This window comes from Polypterus senegalus, chromosome 15, assembly GCF_016835505.1.
Source record: "Polypterus senegalus isolate Bchr_013 chromosome 15, ASM1683550v1, whole genome shotgun sequence".
In the NCBI taxonomy this organism is placed as follows: domain Eukaryota; kingdom Metazoa; phylum Chordata; class Cladistia; order Polypteriformes; family Polypteridae; genus Polypterus; species Polypterus senegalus.
The window spans coordinates 13,191,618-13,202,681 of NC_053168.1; positions in this window are offsets into that span (position 1 = coordinate 13,191,618).

Genomic DNA, 11,064 nt, shown 5'->3' on the forward strand with positions numbered 1-11,064 from the left:
TGTTTGTGATGATGTGCAGTGCTCAGACACTCGGGATGTTTAGTCTGATGGCTCAATTTGGTCTCATCAGACCACAGACCCTTTTTTCCAGCTGACTTCAGAGTCTGCTGTGTGCCTTTTGTAGCTTGTAACTCTTAAGAGTTCTCAGAGGTCTCTTGGTGGCCTCCCTCCCTCGTTGTCCTCAGTTTTTGTGTATGCCGTGCTCAGATTTCCACCTGTCACGTACCCTTTCCATTTCATAATGACTGATTTAATTGGCTATTCAGTGGCTTTTGGGATTTTCTTCTCTCCATCCCTTTAATTTGTGGAGTTGCTTGGTGTGTTCTTTTATGTTCATTGTGTAGGTTAGTCCCCCATATTGACTCGCATTCAGGTGAATTTTTACGACAATCAAGTGAAACCCTAGACCCATTGAACTCATTCTGTTTTTTCTAAAGCCAGTAAGGATTTAAGGGGGTGAACAATTAACATGATCAGTTATTTTGTGTTTTTATATTTGTAATTAATTGAATCCACTTTACAAAGGTCTCTCTTTACTTTGATATTGAAGAGTCTTTCTGCTGTCTAAAAAGCCAAATTTAGTCCCCTGTGATTCAATGTTGTATAACAAGAAAACATGAAAACCTCCAAGGGTTAGGGGGAGTCCTTGTTATAGGCACCGTAATTATTTGGTATTCTGTTTATTTAGCAGATATTTTTTTCTTTGGCACATGAAAACTTCATGCAGACAGATGTCAGGGCAGCTATACAAGTAAAACTTGTCATTTCTGTGATGTGATTGTGAAGAATTTTCTGTGTTCATAAGAATTACTGTAACACTTAAGTTTAGGTACCGCAAAAATGAATTTGAAAATGAATGAAATTACTCATATACTGTTAGTAGCAAGATATGAATGCAGGCTTCTTTTGGTGTTAATCACATATACAGTAAAGTGTTCATCATCTGTGCAATGGGGTCAACAGAAATGACCTCACTTTGGAACGGTCAGAAGTAGCTGAAGTGAGAAGGACATCCCTTGGTATTGCATACTTTAATTTAGGACATGTGAATCCTTCATATTTATAAGACATTTTACGAGTGTATCTTAATAATTGATGAATAACCACCTTAATGATGTTTTATAAGCGTAATTCACACCAAAATAAGCCATTATCAAAGTGGTGTTACATTGCAGAAGAGTAAAGGAGTAATAGATTTTTGAAGTATCTAAACTAAAGTATAACCAAATGACTTCTGAATGCTTTGAAATCATCTTTTTTTTGTGCAGCATCTCCTGACTCACCGGTATGAGAAAACCTCCATATATGACATACAATGCAAACCATCTTAATATCTAGTATAAGAAAGAGAAGGGACACCTAAAAAGGCTTGGGCAAGCCGTGCCTGTGTATTGTTCAACCTCCGGTATTATATGCTTCTGGCACGATGGAGTGGGTCCAAGGGGCCAGACACTGGAAATGATGCCAGAGATTGCAGGGCTGTCAGTACTCCAGTCTGTAGTGAGTCAGACAAACTGAAGGCATCAGTACACAGCGACATCCCCTAGTTTGGCAGGTAATTACTGAGCACTTAAGCCAGGCTTCTCAAACTCCGGTCCTAGAAGGCCTCAGTGGCTGTAGGTTTTCATTCTAACCCTTTTCTGAATTAGTGACCTGTTTTTGCTGCTAAGGAACTTCTTTTGAATTAATTTATAATTGACTTGCTCTTGAAGATTTAGGCCTCTTAATTTTTTTTTCCTTAATTAGCTGCCAAACAAGATACAAAATGAGCCAAAACAGGACCAACAAACTGTGTCCATCATACAATATCTGAAAATAAAGAAAGATGAAGGTCTCAGGAATGTTGACGTGCTCAGATCCGCAACACATTTTCTTTTTTAGAAATGTTGCTGCTCTCATTGTGCAATGACAAGACAAGCCATGGAATTAAAGAACGGGTTTAATTAACCACAAGACTCGTCACCTAATTAAACAACTGGTTGGAGTTTGAGGCCCTGACTTAGTTGGTCTTCTGCTGGCTCACTCACTTCACATTTCATTTCTGTTTGGGTGCCATTTAAGGAAAGAAATTAAGCAAATCAGAGGAACGATGAAGAACTTCAGTGGAACAAATCTTAAATAACAAGTCAATTAAAATGAATTCAAAAGAAGTTGATTAGCAGCAAAAACAGGTCACTAATTAAAAAAAGGGTTAAAATGGAAACCTGCAGCCCCTGGGGCCCTCCAGGACCTGAGTTTGAGACCCCTGAGTTGAGCTGTCTACCTAATGCACACTTCTGACACTAGTTATGTAAGATGTCAAGCTCTTTGTGGTCTCTCCTTATTTTAGCTCTCTTGACCCAATTCAAGAGTATTTATTGTCATTTCATCCATATACAGTAGTGCAGCATACAGTGAAACCAAACAACATTCCTCCAGGACCATGGTGCTACATAGAACACAGGACAATGAAGAATCCACGACACACAACATAAAGAAGCCACAGAAGGTGCAGGGCAGGGCTGACATCTTAAGGCTTTAAGAAGAACGAAACGAAAAACTTGAGAACGCTCAGCGAAACACTCGAGAGAGAGCTACACGTGGTAAACTGTTATGATACGGCAATGCTGGGCTGTTTCTGCTGGAGATGCGTCACAGGGCAGCAGCCAATCATCAACAAGGAGAAATGAATAATGCTTTTGGATTGGCTACTTTCACCATCCCAAGCCACATTTTCCTGTACGGTTACTTTGTGTTCTCTCTACAGTACAGTATTGCCACGAAAAAAGCCATCAAAAAATTGCAGAGGATATTTGCGGTTTCCGCTAACAATTATTAGTTAGGTTCTAAGGAAAAATCCACGAGCGACTGAGGCCGCGAACTCTGAACCATGACTTTGCGTGGGTCTACTGTATTATAATTACAGTGCACGCTCTCATGCCCTCACCTACATTTTCGACTTACGTGTAAATGGAAACCATGTGTTCAGTGCAGGCTGTGGTACATTAAAGCAAACTTCTTATTATATTTTAATTACAGCGCATGCATTCGCGCTCCACGTCCCCACCGATGTTTTGCGCATGCGACTCAAATGTAAAGGGAAACCATGTGTTCAGTGCAGACTGTGGTATTTTAAAACAATCCTCTTATTATTAAGTAATATACTGCACTAAAGTGACTCAAAAGACAAAAACTTGATGTTTGCTCTTTTCAAGACTCTTGGACGAATGAATATGGATTTGTACAACAAAAGGAACGTGCTGTGTTTGAATCATGCTGTGAAAGTTTCGTGTGTCTTACGTCAAGTGTACAAAGACATTAACAAACTAAACATTAGTTCAAGTTTAAAAACTCTGATGAGAAAAGTGGAGCAATAAAAAAGGCTGTTTCTGGCTTTAAGAAACAAACTACTTATTTTAGTTAAATAATTGGGAAAAAAAAAATAAGGCCACCGAATGTAGTTCTAAAAAAATTTGACCAACATTCTTTTCCCATATGATCCTATGTACAGTATTTTAAAATAATGAATGACCAATAATATAAGATCCGGTTATAATAGGCTTCAAAGGTATATACTGTACAGGGTGGGCCATTTCTATGGATACACCTTAATAAAATGGGAATGGTTGGCGATATTAACTTCCTGTTTGTGGCACATTAGTATATGTGAGGGGGAAACTTTTCAAGATGGGTGGTGACCATGGTGGCCATTTGGAAGTCGGCCATTTTGGATCCAACTTTTGTTTTATCAATAGGAAGAGGGTCATGTGACACATCAAACTTATTGGGAATTTCACAAGAAAAACAATGGTGTGCTTGGTTTTAACGTAACTTTATTCTTTCATGAGTTATTTACAAGTTTCTCTTTGTTTACAGCCATTGACATGTCGCAGAGGTTAACACATGAGGAGCAGATAGAAATTGTGTTGATGTCTGGTGAACGCAGTAACCGGGTCATTGCCGCAGATTTCAATGCGATTCACTTCTCGATTTCCTTTCTCCCAATTTCTTTTGTTTCCTTCTTTATCAATGTGAGCAACCTCAACTGACGCCTTCCACTCACCACGACGATAAACGGCAGTTAACTCATTAAGGGGAGTGTTAACAAGTGGGGAAAGCTAGAAAAAAAAAATAATAATAAATGAAAGCACAAAAATATCCCACCACAATTAGAGGGCCTCCCAAGGATTTTCAACAAATTTCCCCACTCTTGGAGGATCTTCACGGGGTCACTGTACAAATTCTAATGAACAACCCAAAATTAGCATGGCTTATTGTGACGGATGGCCACAGCCATTACCTGGTCGGGACGCCAGCTGGTTAGAGGGACCAGGTTGAGAGAACATCCACATGGCACCACCTTCCCCGGGACAGTAGGTGGGTGGCGCCACAGATCCCCGCAGGGCATGCTCGGAGTTGGGAGTTTGGTAGAGCCCTGTTGGGTTCCATGGGGGCCGCTGGGGGAGCTGCAGAGCCCTACAGTGGACTTCCGCACCACCTGGGACTGATTCCAGATCCGATTAATGAGCCATCTGGAACACTCCCAGGAGTTGCAAAGCAGGTGCCGCCTTTCTCCATTCGGAGAGTCAGAGTTGGGAGGAAGAGGGACGAAGCAAGGAGTGGAGGCGGAATGGTGGAAAGGAACTGTGTATTTGGTGCTGCTGTGGGGAGCGAGACAAACACGTTTCCTACTTGTAAATAAACGTATGCTGTGTGGGAACTCATGTCTCTGCCAGTCTGTGTCAGGTTTGGGGCAGCAAACCCACCCCTGGTTTCCCTATTATGTTAATTCAGACTTTTTGTTTCCCTGAATTCAAATTCATTTTGCCGTGCAGGTATACCGTTTATGCTTTCCAGTATATTCATTTTTTTTTTTTTTTGCCGTCTACTTACTCTGCCGTTTTTACCTCGAGGGAGTCGGCCGTGGAGAATGGCTGTACAGTAGTATCTCACTCCTGTATCAGGAACCTGAGATGAGAAGACTCCCAGTCAGCCTCATGAATAACAGATTTCTGAAAGGGGGCTGTGTCCCTTACAGCTGAAGTGGAGAGCGGATGACAAATTACAGACAGACGGCTAGATGTCTAGTAGAGATTCCTCCACGAGGAAATGATCCGCGACCGGCAGCTTTAATAGTCAAATACTGAAATGATAAGGAAGCTGCCGGGCCGTCATTTCTTTGTTTTCACCGTTTTGAGTTTCAAGTTTAATACGTTATATATGTGATACGCATTGTCTGGAAAAGACATGTCTCGGTGAGTTTATCTACCTTCGAAGGTGTTCTTCTGGCAATTCTAATCAAATGACTTGGAGCACGGAGGATAATGAAATGTCGCCGTAACTGAATGTAATATCGAGCCTTTTATTGCCGGCCTGTAATTCTGGTTTCTGCTGACTACTGCGACAGTCATGAAACACGCTGTATGCATTAAAAAGTGCTGCTGTGAAAGTGCTTAAATGGCACTCTGTCTTGCTTCTCCTGCCTCTGTTATTGCAGCTCGCTTTATACATCTAATTTAAGAAATGAGCCTGATGGATTGAGCTGTGGAATGTGTGTTATCAATGAGAACGCACTCCTTGCTGTAAAGCTACAGGAGGAAGATATCTCATAATTAAAGGCAGCCTTGTCCCGCTTGATCTTCTGCATCAGTGCTAAAGGAGATAGTGGGTTGGGGGGCATGCCATGGCACAGCGGGCATGGCCTCAGGGGGTCCTGATTGTCCAGGTATAGGGGCAAGAGCAAGTACAGTAGGTGAAACCTGGAATGGCTTGGATTAATTGGTCATAAAATGTGATCTGATCTGAACTTCATCTGAGTCACAAGAATAGACAAACACAACATGACTGTGCAAATAACACCCAAGCAATTTAGACAGCGCTTTATTTGTCCCCAGGGGGACATTTGGCTTTTTACAGAAGCTCTTTAAAATAAACAGATAAATATGCTCACACATTATGGTCTGAACTCATACACACCAGAATTATTCTGATATGGCAGAGCCAGTGAGGTTCTGGGCTTTTTAGAGGGGGACAGTATGTGCCAGTACGGCATACCGGCACCTCAGCGGTGACAACTGGTCGTGCATCAACTAGTACATTTGAAACGATTGGGTGCTGGTTTGGTCTGGACATATGTACGTGGATCAGACTACTGTATACCAGTCCAGAAGCTTCAGTTTGTATTAACAACATTATGCGCTCGTCCCAAGCCCGGATAAATGGGGAGGGTTACGTCAGGAAGGGCATCTGGTGTAAAATTTTGCCAAATCCATATGCGGGCAGATGATCTGCTGTGGCAACCCCTAACGGGAGCAGCCGAAAGAAGAAGATCTCAGAACACTTCAAACTAGAATGCGGTACTAGATAAGATTGCCACCACTGCTATTTGCAATTGCCATTGAGCCACTGGCAGTTCACTGTTGAGATAAAGGGGATTTTCAGAGAAGGATCTGAACAGAAAATATCATTATATGCAGATGATCCATCCATTCATCTATTTTCCAACCCGCCATATCCTAACTACCGGGTCATGGGGGTCTGCTGGAGCCAATCCAAACCAACACAGTGCACAAGGAAGGAAACAAACCCTGGGCACACACACACACACACACACACACACACACACACACACTAGAGACAATTTAGAATCGCCGATGCACCTAACCTGCATGTCTTTGGACTGTGGGAGGAAACCCATGCAGACACGGGGAGAACATGCAAACTCCACGAAGGGAGGACCCGGGAAGCGAATCCGGGTCTCCTAATTGCATGGCAGCAGCGCTACCCACTGTGCCACCGTGCCGCCCTATGCAGATGATGTGGTACTGTATATATCAGACCCACAATATTCTGTGCCTACAGCCCTAACAGCACTAGCAGAATTTCAAAAGATATCTGGACTTCAAATTAATTTGAACAAAAGTGTGCTTTTTCTAGTGAATTCTCTAGTAAACAACATTAGATTGGACGCCTTCCCTTTTATCATTGCAGCTCAGTTTAAATTCCTGAATCAACATCACAACTAAACATAAAGCTCTTTTTCAACACAATTTTGCTGTCTGAATGGAAAAACTTAAACAAGACGTGCATAGATGGTCCACTCTCCATCTCACTTTAACAGGGAGAATTAACATTATCAAGATCGATATCCTCCCTAAGCTTCTGTTTCTATTTCAAAACATCGCCATATACATTAACAATTTTTTTTAAGAAATTAGATTCAATCGTAATCTCGTTTATTTGGAATTAGAAAAACCCACACATTCAAAAGGTGACCCTATAACGACCTAAATCAGAAGGTGGCATGGCACTGCCTAAAGTATCAGTTTTATTACTGGGCGGCAAAGATACAAGGTATAAAAACCTGGACATGGACACAAATAGATGAACACACACAGGCTTGGTCCACAATAGAAATGAAATCCTGCAGCATTTCTTTGTATTCCTTGCTTTGTACCAAAGTAAATACGAGTTCTCGTCAATCAACTAACAACCCAATTGTCCTTCATTCACTCAGAATATGGAACTTATGTAGGAAGCACTTCAAGTTATTGAATATGTTATCTGTGGAACCTCTACATGATAACCACCACAGTTTTTTAATGTTTGAAAATCGAATGAGATTAAATCATTTTGAGATTTGTACATAGATAATTACACTCTAAATTTAGCACAATTTTTCCACTATCTCCAAATTAGAAACTTTGCTAAATGAAATCTGCCCAATTTTCCATCCATCCATTTTCTAACCCGCTGAATCCGAATACAGGGTCACAGGGGTCTGCTGGAGCCAATCCCAGCCAACACAGGGCACAAGGCAGGAACCAATCCTGGGCAGGGTGCCAACCCACCACAGGACACACACAAACACACACTAGGGCCAATTTAGAGTCACCAATCCACCCAACCTGCATGTCTTTGGACTGTGGTAGGAAACCCACGCAGACACGGGGAGAACATGCAAACTCCACGCAGGGAGGACCTGGGAAGTGAACCTGGGCCTCCTAACTGCGAGGCAGTAGCGCTACCACTGCGCCACAGTGCCGCCCGCCCAATTTTCCTCTCACATATTTCTGTTCCAGAAGAGATATCGATCAGTCTCGAGGACTCAGGCAGCATTTCTATAATATATAAAAACATTTCAAAGTCCCTTCCTTTTAAAGAACCCAGAGTGCAGTGGGAAAAGGATCTCTCACTCAACAGTTCAGAAAACGAGTAGAAAGCTTCAATGCACAGAATTCACTCGCGCTCCATACGTGCAAAGCATACAATTATTCAACTTAAAATTCTATATGTCGAGCACATCTGTCTCGTTTTAAATTGTCCAAAATGTTTCCTAAATATGTCAAAGGCTTTAACACACCTGCCACTGCTGTGTCCAGAGCATTTTGGTGCTTTGATATGATTTGGGAGTGGCCTGTAGAAAAAGTGTTGTGTGACCAAAATGTCTGCAAATGACTTTAAAATTCTGCTTATGGTTTATAAAGCCTTAAATAATCTCGCCCCATCTTATATATCGGAATGTCTGACACCTTATATTCCAAATCGTAACCTCAGATCCTCAAATGAGTGTCTCCTTAGAATTCCAAGAACAAAACTTAAAAGAAGTGGTGAGGCGGCCTTCTGCTGCTATGCACCTAAAATCTGGAATAGCCTGCCAATAGGAATTCACCAGACTGATACGGTGGACTGCTAAAAACACATTACTTTAACATGGCCTTTTTATAACTTCAATTTAACTTAATTTAACATAATCCTGATACTTTGTATGTTCAATTTCCTCATAATAATTACTTATTGTGGCTCTAAAATCCGTACTGACCCCTACACCCCTTTTTCAGTTTCTTTTTCCGGTTTCTTTGTGGTGGTGGCCTGCGCCACCTCCACCTACTCAAAGCTTCATGATGCTCCAACAATGATGGATGGACTAAAAGGCAGAAGTCTACGTGACCATCATCATCAAGCCCTTCCGTGAGAACCCTAAATCCAAAGAGGACTGTTTCATTTATGTGAGGTAGAATGCCCAGAGGGGACTGGGTGGTCTCATGGTCTGGAATCCCTACAGATTTTATTTTTTTCTCCAGCCGTCTGGAGTTTTTTTGTTTTTTCTGTCCCCCCTGGCCATTGGACCTTACTCTTATTCGATGTTAATTAATGTTGATTTATTTTGTTTTCTTACTGTGTCTTTTATTTTTCTATTCTTTATTATGTAAAGCACTTTGAGCTACTGTTTGTATGAAAATGTGCTATAGAAATAAATGTTGTTGTTTGTTGTTGTTCTTAAATTAAAGTCTGCAATGTGCACTTTGATCTTCTTCTTCTTTCGGCTGCTCCCATTAGGGGTTGCCACAGCAGATCATCTAAAATTGTTGTCCGCATATTGATTTGGCAAAATTTTGCCCTTCGTGGTGGCACAGTGGCGCGATGGGTATCGGTGCTGCCTTGCAGTTAGGAGATCTAGGTTCGCTTCCTGGATCCTCCCTGTGTGGAGTTTGCACGTTCTCCCCGTGTCTGCATGGGTTTCCTCCGGGTGCTCCGGTTTCCTCCCACAGTCCAAAGACATGCAGGTTAGGTGCATTGGCAATTCTAAATTATCCCTAGTGTGTGCTTGGTGTGTGGGTGTGTGCGTGCCCTGCGGTGGGTTGGCACCCTGCCTTGTTTCCTGCCTTGCACCCTGTGTTGGTTGGGATTGGCTCCAGCAGATCCCCGTGACCCTGTAGTTAGGATATAATGGATGGATGGATGGATGGATGCCCTTCCTGACATAACCCACCCCATTTATCCGGGCTTGGGACTGGCACGAAGAAACACACTGGTTTGTGCATCCCCTGCAGCTAGATTGCAATGTGCATTTTAATGACGATGTCTGAATTTTTTGATTGGTAATTTTAAACTGTGGAGCAGAATTTGAAATCAAGGAGTAATGATTCTTTGTCTCAAACATTATGGAGGGCACTGGGTGTTGCCAGGAGATGCAGCACCTACTGTACATTTATCAGAAAGAATTCTTTTTTTATTTATTACGTGGGGCATTGAGTGTTATTTGACAAGGGAAAAAAATTTATTGAAAAGATTTTCGCATAAGACTGCCATGCGTGAAAAAAAGTGAAGCGGTCTGATTTTTTTTTTATGAAAGCTCTGTACATCTTTTAATGTTACTGTATAACCCAACGTGGCAGAAAGCCGTGGGTCTTACCCGGTCTGGATGCCATTCTAAGGAGACATGAGAGGGCAGCCCCTCTGGTTTGCATCAGGGCCATGGACTTGGAGCTTAGAAGCTCAACCTTGGTGGGACCCATGGCCAGTGTTAGGGGAGCGCCTGGACTGCTCCGGAAGTGCTGCCAGAAGAGGATCGGGGAGCACCTGAAGCACTTCCGGATGCAGTATAAAAGAGGCCGCCTCACTCCATTCAGGGAGCTGGGGTTGGGAGGCAGAAGACGGAGGACTTGCGAGGAGAGGAGTGGAGGCGGCAGAAGAATCAAGAAAAGAGAAGGAAAGACAGGACTGAGCCTAAATGGGGTGATTTGTGCACTGTATTGTGTGTGCTAAAGAAAAGAAATGAAAAGTGTGTGTTTTTGGACTTGTGTCTACTGGTATCTGTCTGTAGTCGGGCTGATCTTCCACACCAGATACTGTATGTCTGGTTGACGGTGGAGGAGCGACAAACAAAACTCCAGTTGGCCACAACCCTGGACAAAATGAACTTCTGGAGAGTCCACAGTTTGTTCTACACCAATCAGCCCCAACATTCAAACCATTGATAGGCCACCTTTATTATCTCATTGTCATGGCACCTGCCAAGTGGTGGGATATATGAGACAGAAAGTGAACAGTCAGTTCTTGAAGGTGATGTGCTGGAAATAGGAAAAATGGTCAAGCCTGAGGATCTGAGCAACTTTTGACGAGGACCAAATTGTGATGGCTAGACAACTGGGTCAAAGCTTCTCTAAAATGGAAGGTCTCATGGGGTGTCCCCAGTATACCTACCAAAAATGGTCTAGGGAAAGACAACTAGTGAGCCAGCGACAGGGTCATGGGTGCCCAAGGATCACTGATGCAGGTGAATAGCGAAGGTTGTCCCATCAG